This window comes from Alosa pseudoharengus, unplaced genomic scaffold (assembly GCF_046254945.1).
Source record: "Alosa pseudoharengus isolate Yale_2024_CS ecotype anadromous, Long Island Sound unplaced genomic scaffold, YU_APseudo_1.1 YU_APseudo_1.1_scf_7, whole genome shotgun sequence".
NCBI lineage: Eukaryota > Metazoa > Chordata > Actinopteri > Clupeiformes > Clupeidae > Alosa > Alosa pseudoharengus.
In genome coordinates this window covers 3,258,924-3,267,120 of record NW_027468859.1, presented here as the reverse complement: position 1 = coordinate 3,267,120, position 8,197 = coordinate 3,258,924, and the positions used below count along the sequence as shown (strand labels likewise).

Sequence of the window (8,197 nt, the reverse complement as noted above, 5' to 3'; positions counted from 1 at the left end):
ATAGGTCACATTCTCACAGTGCCTATACAAGTCTCTAGTTGACGTGCAATCCACAACGAGATCCGACGCTATGAAGAGCGTTCATTCATGGCAAGCGCAAACGCCTAAAAAAAGATGCTCAAGGAAGGGGACTGGAAGTGAGCCAACAAAAGGGACAGCACTTAAACAGGCCAGCATGCCTTGGGATCTGCAGAGGACAATCCCATGAAATGGTCGACGAGTGAGGAAAACAAAGCACTGTGGCCACTCAAAATCCCCCTTTCCCAACCCCGGGCACATTCAGCACTTGCTGGGGTTGCAGTAAGGGGTCTTGAGAGCAGCGCTTTCAGTTTGTGGCTCCCAGGCATACGGCTGCATCATCTGTATTCATTGTGTCCTTACACTGTCCCAGAGACAACACTTGCATGTGTACCAGTGAACAAGTGGGGAAGTAGCTTGTGATCTAAGGCCACCTCCTGGTCCCACTATGGGAAAATTGAATGTATTGAGCGGGCTGTATGGATTGATAACCCTATGCATTGTTGATGCCGTGTCCATTGGTGTCAGTGCGCCCTGGGAAAAGGAGGCTCAAAGGAAATTTAAGCACTGCCTGAGGACGATAAGGTCAAAGGTCAATTGAGAGGTAAAGAGTGCCTGTCACCAAAAGCATAATATTCCTGTTAAGTGATGTAACATTGTACTTGCCATGCATCTTGGGGAAGGACCCCGTGAATGATTATTTGCTGAAATTATGACGGAATGCTGTCAGTTGGCTGTCATTTCATGTGCACTCTTAGAAATACAATGTTGTTTACCCTGCCATCCATGTCCAAACAGAGCCCTCCTTTTTAGACAGCTCCCCTTCCCTTTGTGGCTCTAATTATCTGATCTGTTGATGGGGGATGCATAATACATAGCCCATCTTAGAACCTATCCATCAGCCCACTGCAACGAGGCCCATTGCCAGAGATGTATGGTTTGGGCTACACTAAACGTCCAGAGGAAATAATGGTCATGTTTCATTCTCCATCAGGCCTCCGGGGTGCCTACTGGGTAACCACAAAACGTGTAATCATGCCGCCATTAATTCAGCCAAGACAAACAGCCTGTCCGTCAGTGAAGACCTGTCCTGCAAATCCTAGCTCCTGAGTAAACGTTTACGACTAAATGATGCTTCCATTGCATGCGACGCATAATGCATCATACATTTCAAGCAAACGGGCGTGCACATAATTAACTCTGATGATCTTATTTGCAATACTTTGAACACTGTGATATGATTACTAGAAAAAAATATATTTTGCAGGGGTGGTCAGCATCACTAGTACAAATTAGAGAGGAATACTCTCCTTCCGTTTCCTTCCTCTTAGTGTTGTGGGATGTAGTGTTTCTATTTCAGTCATGTTCTGCCAGCCAATCCATCCCATTTCATAGCCTTTTATCTCTGGCCAGGCAAAATGAATAAATGTTTTTTTTTTATGTGACAGAGCATCCGACGGAGCAAATAAGGACACTTTCCCCGTCTCATGTGTGTGACTCTGGATTCCGCTTGCTCTGTCTCGCTGTATTAGGAGATGCTGTGGGTGAGGTACTTTAAGGGAATACTTTGAGGTTGGATTTACTGTAGCCCTGCTGGGTGGTGGTGTTTTTTTGATAATACACAGAGAAGTGTGCACTGGGTGAGATACTTTGGATATGGAAGGACCAAAAATCCTGGCATTATTTGAACATCAAGTTTGCTTTAAGTAAACCTGACAGCTGCATTTGACATTGCAGTTGCTTTCATATTGGTATTCAGCCATCCATTGAAATGACACACACTTACCAAACCAGAGAGAAGACTCATTCCATCCCTCTCTATTTTTCTCTCTCCCTCTATCCCTCTCTCTCCCTCACTCTCCCTCTCTCTCTCTCTCTCTCTCTCTCTATCTGTCTATGTCTCTCTGTCTCTCTCCCACTTGCTTGCCCTATGACACCCTCAGCTCTCCAGGTCATTAGTGAGCCATCAGATGATGTGTGATGGTGTGAGAGATCATCATCTCCAATGAATCATCATCTTGCTAAAGGCTTTCTTGCCCGCAACTGCCCGTTCCCTCTGTACATCGGCCTGGTACATTTGCTTTTCACCACCTTGCAGTAATTTGACTTGTCAGTTAAGTAACACACGTTGTCAGGGTTTCATCAGCATTTAAAGTACAAGGCTTAATGTGCTTCCTAATTTGGCTTACATTTGTGCATAGGGGGAAAATGGTGTTGGTGATGTTTTTTTTCTTTAACCATTGCTGACATAAAAACTTTCAGCTTTCTTTTGGTAAACGATATAAATGTCAGAAAAAGCCACTCTAAGTAGTTTTCTGGCTTCCTGTAAAAAGTACTGTTTGTCTGGCTTGACAGCCAATTTAGCTATATCTGGATTGTTCACAAACAGAGAGAGAGAGAGACAGAGACAGAGAGAAAGTATATACACAAATGTCTACATACAGCCTCACGCTCAAATGTTACATTTTCTATTACATAATTCCTTAGAGGAACACAGACAGGACACGCTTTTGTCATTATAAGTGACAGTGAGATAGTATGGATGACGAGACCAGACTTCAGAATCACACTTTTCCTCATGACCTAATGGACAGTGATTATCCTCTGGGCAGCCATGTTACAAAAAAGTGCCACAATTTAAGATGATGTATGTCCACAAAGACAACAGCATACATACAGCTATTATATCCATCAGCAAATGCAATAATGTGTCATCACTCACAATGATGGATGCCCCAGACATGGATGCCACCCACATCCCTTAACATTTAGCCAAATCATTTTTATAAATGTTGCCCATAGCTGACAGCCTTTTATTTATCGGTAATAGATGACAATAGCTGGGTTGTTAAGGCTGAGAAAGCACATGTTGAATCTCAATCAAAAGAGCCAACAAAAAGGCTAACATTAGTGAAAGGACCAACACTTGCACCTGTCTCCTGAAACGGCAATCTATGTGAACGGAAGAGGCTGAGATCAACAAAGGCAAGGACAACGTGCTGAGAGGCACTGGTCAAGCCAAGGCTGTGGTCAAGCCAAGGCTGTGGTCAAGAGCTGTGGTGCCTGGCCAACAGGAACTGATTTTTATTGAGCTGCAAAACTTAACTGAGGTCAACTTCCTACTTCGATGCAACAATTGGCAGACATCCCAATATCCACATTGTTTCCAGGACAATGAGTTAAGTGCTGCTGTATAGCCGTGTGGTGCACAAAATGTCGCACACATACAAACACACAAAGACCGAAAGACACAACACACAGAGATCTACACACAGAGACCTACACACAAACACACACACACTCACACATACACACACACACACACACACACACACACACACACACACACACACACACACACACACACATTACATACACACATTAAATACACATATACACATACAATGGCAAAAATAGATACAGAGAGAGAGAGACAGAGCAACAGTCTAAACAAAGGAAAATAGGAATGCAGGAACTTCTATTTGGGTCACCTATCCATTACCAAAGAAAGTACTTGCCCCCTGACACCTGATGCTGTGGTAACCTCAGTCTATGCAAGTCTGAACTATCAAAGACCCCCACAGAATGACTCCACCCAGGGCACATACGAAAAAAGTTTTGAGAAAATATGCATACACAACATTTTAAATCAAAAGCAACACTGACTTGATAGCAGTAGCTTTAAATTCTCATTACAGTAAAACTCATCAGTGTGTGTATAAATATGTTCTCAGACAATCCTGAACCAACAGGAATGAGCAGCATCAACAACACAAAGGGGGATTTCCAGTCTACCTCTTTCCCAACGACATGCCTGTCTTCCGAAATGAACAATTGAATGCAATGAACAGAATTAGGTTCCATTCAGGTAAACAACTGCAAACCTTTCAATGCAACTGCAACGAAGGCCATCATTATTTCCTCAAACGATGGCCATTTTTGTAGGTCCAAATGCCAGCTCCCCTTAAAAACCACAGGGCTACACCAATGCAATCAGTCACTGACAAAATATCCCAGGCAGTTGCTGGATCAAAGAGGCTCCCTGATACCTTAGACTAGAGGAAACTCTGGGCTCTGGGAGAGATCGGGTTTTTTCACTGAAGGTTGAAAAGTGTGGGAAACGTATTTTCAGGAGATTTTCCTTGCTAAAAGAAGCAGTCTGACAATGCAGCCCCCTAATTCCTCAGAGCCCTTCCAAACCTTCCAACTTTCTCCCATGGAGGTGGAAATCTGTGATTGACTCCATTATGATGGAGGCTGAAACGTGTGTTTGTATTGGTCATTGTCATGTTCTACCCACACAGGCTGTGTGAGCCAATCAAAGAGCCTCCTTTAATGCCACGTGTGCCCCCCAAATGCGTGCAGCATGGTATGTACTCTATTCATGTCATCTATAAGTGCACGTACCAAATGACAGGCATGGATGATCCCAGTTTTAAACATCAGCAATTCTCTCATTGAATATAGCCATTTAAAAGAAGCCATTGCTCATGATTAATGGGACCATAAAAACGTGCTGAGTAGGTCACCTTTGTGTGCTCAAGTCCTGGAAACATGTCTGCATGTTACATATGATATATGTAGTACACTGATATAGTCATAAAATGCTTTAGCAGGAACACTTGACACTTTGTGATTGAGAAAAGAAAGTAGATGTTCTCTGTGGCTGAGCATGCAGACTGCTTTCTCTTACTTTGCAACCTAATATACATCATTATCCTGTTTACAGTTGACAGGCTGATACAACAATGAAAATCTCTGTCCGTTAATAAGGTAGGTTACTTTAAGTTGAGAGATTCTGGCCCATCTATGCACAACAGTGCAAGGGGGACTGTGGACATGAGCAGAGGAGACAAGCTCTGCTTCTGTGGATGAGAAGATAGGGGCACTGAGTGCTGTCACTGTGGGCAAGAAATCTTCCAGCAATGGGTACATTAGTGCTCTTTGAGCATTAAACTCAGTTATAAAAAACCTGTCCGACTGTGTCAGCATCAAACACTGACTCTGGCTCCACAGTTTTATGGCTTTGCTGTAGCAATGGCAACGTGAATATCATTCTCCAAAGTACCCTGGTGCACTTACAATAAGGATGCACTGTTACTATCCATGGACTATCCATAATATAATGATGCAATGATGTTTTGGACCGTTTATAGAGGGAAGTAACTTTTATGGGGTAGTGGTAAACCCCATAAAACACAAGGTGAATCAAGGAGAAAGTAAGGAAAGAGACAGTAAGAGTGTAATCTTGTTACTACTGGAGAGTTTAAGGTATAAGTCGTTTACAAAGGTGTTGTGAAGACGGGTGCCAACCTTCAGTGATCCAGGGTCCGCCAGAGTGAACGCCTGCCTGTTCAGTTCGGACGCGATGATCTGACATCGCTGGCAAAGGGTGTCTCCGTCGTCTTTTCTCTCCGACTGACTTATCTCTGTTACGGACACGGAGCCCGCGCCCTCCGGGTTTGGCCGGCTGCCGCATTTGACTTCCTCCGCTGAGTGAAGCCTCTTCCTAGGGTTGAGACCCGAGGAGAATGGGACCTCTCTGCTTGAATAGCCCTCAACAACCTTATGTAAGACAAGAAAACAAATAGCATAGCGCAGAGTAGCTATTAGTTTTACGTGCACTTTAGTGATACTTTGGCAATCTGTGAGTTATATAGCCAGTTCAGCTCATAACTTCATGTGTATTTGTTCAATCTAATAACATTTCGGCAAATGCATTGAAACACCACTGACACGTTTCTCTAGGTCCTCAATGAAGGCGGAACATTTGTATGGAGTTTGTTTGGTTTCTTTCCACCTGTAACGTCATGATTCCATGCATTAAGAAATCATATAATGCAATGCTCACCGTAAACCTCCTAAAATCAGGATTGCGAGCTTGGTTTGCGTTCCAGTGATACGAGTACATGCTTGATGCGTCTGGTAAAACCCACACTGTCAGCTAAATCTAACTTGTGTCTCGAAGTATGGACGCCTCATTTATAGTCTAATTAATTAGTCGCTGCCAGGTAAAAACTAAAGATTTATTTGTCTCACGTAGTCCTCTCAGCTGAGACAAGGCAAGGTAATCCTCATTGTGGTGCTAATGCTTGCTCTCTCACACTGACATTGACACCGTGGGGATTTAAGTTATAGCGTCCAACTTTGTCGGCTGTCCCGTTCAGTCATAGAGGGGTGGAGCTCAGCTGTGCGCTCCGTCTCTGATTTAGTCTGCGTCTAGAGTCGTTTATGTCCACTTCATAGAATACAGCCAAGCCAAGCGCAGCTTATTTTATCTGACTGGAGCTAAAACGTTAGCTAAAAATAATACCAAAATATTTCAGATCTCTTTTTGCTGTGGTTGTGAACTTAAATATCCTCAACAAAGCAGTTGGCAGCGTTAACCTATATTACGCGTCCATCTGTTTTGTTAAGAAATGCCACTCTGAAGTCATTGATGTAAATGGATCTCCTTACACCAACTTTAGATAATTTTGAATGCTTGGCATTGTATTCTAAATGTAGCATGTAAATAATGTGACAGGCATGACCGAGCTGGACAGGCATGACCGAGAAGCTACGTTGCGTTTCATTTCAATACATGTGTTAAAAATGGTTATTGCCACCATGTTGGCCTACGTCTGAATGAACACTGATTCATTTTGTCAGAATCCATAATATAAAAAAGACAAGTAGGTGTCAATGCCATCTAATAAGGTTTCCACAAATAAACACTAAACATGGCTAAGCATTAAACCTACGCAAAGATAGATAGCCTATCCCATATATATTTCTGTAGGGTGCTGAGATGCATTCACCTGGTCATTGTAAGCCGTCGTCAGTGACACCTGTTACAGTAAGACCAGACATTTCTTTCGAGCTCTTTATTCTTCCCGCTACATTGGCGCCGCCACACGGCCGTTATGAAGAACACAATTTGAGTTACAATTTGAGGAGGTTCAGAAAACTTTCCATGCTGCATTGAGAAACCAAGTAATATAATAAATACAGTAAATCCGAGTTGTGAATGAAATAGAATGACAACTGTGCAAGTAATAGACTGAAGCTGTTAGAGCAACAGGACGAGCAACAACTGTTGCTGCAAATGGTTATTCGGCACGTTATCATTGCGCAGTCTTTTAACTAGGGTAGAAAAAACTATTTTTGCCGCGAAGAGTAACGTAAACGATGCGCCTTTACAAAGCAACAAACACGGCACCGTTATACAGTGGCCATGCAACTTTCGGAGTTCAGAGGTCTCGACTAACCCCTTGGAATAGACTGCTGGCCATGACCAGAACGCTACTAGAACATTTCTGGAGCATATTCTTCTCATAAAGTAGCCACTAAACTGATTTCTCGTGCCGTATCACGTCGTTCTGTGCTGAGACGTATGCGCTGTTCCAGGTGCTGAAAGTGGCTTACGCATTCTCATGGCAAACACAATAGTAGACTACTAAAAAGTGTCTGTTTATAAGATCATGAAAAAGCGATATACCTTAGCCTTTCGTCTCTGTAAATGGCTCGTATGTCCAAATATTGCATCTGTGTCCAAATGAAGAGCGCTCAGGCTCAGTTCCACAGATATGAGGTCTGTGGTCTCATCCCCTTTAGTCCCTGGTGCAGCCATATGAGTATGTAATCCGTGGTATACTGTCAGATTATCTTCTCATATCCTAACTCAGTTATCCTCAAAGACGACATATGCCTCCCAAGAACTTCTGCAGTGGTGTGGTCCTGACAGTAAGCCTTAAATTCCATCCGGCTATTTTGGAGCCAAGCGTAATTCGGAACCCTTCTGTGATTTCCTGAGTCACTTCCAAATATGATACCATTCCAAGAGCCCGGCAAAGGAACCTCATCAACTCCTGAGCCCTCCCTCTACCGCTTTCCATTTATCCGTCTCGTTGCCGTGAACTGCGCGTTCGCGACGCCTTTTCAATTATGCACTGGTCTGCCCGTCCAACACAGTCGAGCTGATACAGCAACCATGTGTAAAATGGACAACGCAGAAAGACCCAGTTGCGGACGTGATTACTCGGAAGCACGCCTCCTGAAGAATGAATTTAAACAAACCTCTGACGGTCAGCTTCTGCCTTTGAAAGACAAAGCAACAAGTACGGTGACGCTCAATCGAGCTCTCATTTAATGATTTGGCGAGAGCTCTCCCTTTGCTTTCCACCGTCTCTCTGCTATT

At 43.5% G+C, this 8,197-nt stretch overlaps 1 protein-coding gene across 1 annotated transcript in view; it reads right to left on the bottom strand.

The window, feature by feature from the left end:
* Positions 1-5,407, bottom strand: part of LOC143110285 (uncharacterized) — a 47,699-nt gene extending 42,292 nt beyond the window's left edge. The window contains exon 1 of the mRNA XM_076273173.1: positions 5,332-5,407. The gene's annotated coding sequence lies outside the window, so the exon portion shown is untranslated. The remainder of the gene's footprint in view (positions 1-5,331) is intronic.
* Between the last annotated feature and the right edge of the window lie 2,790 nt (positions 5,408-8,197).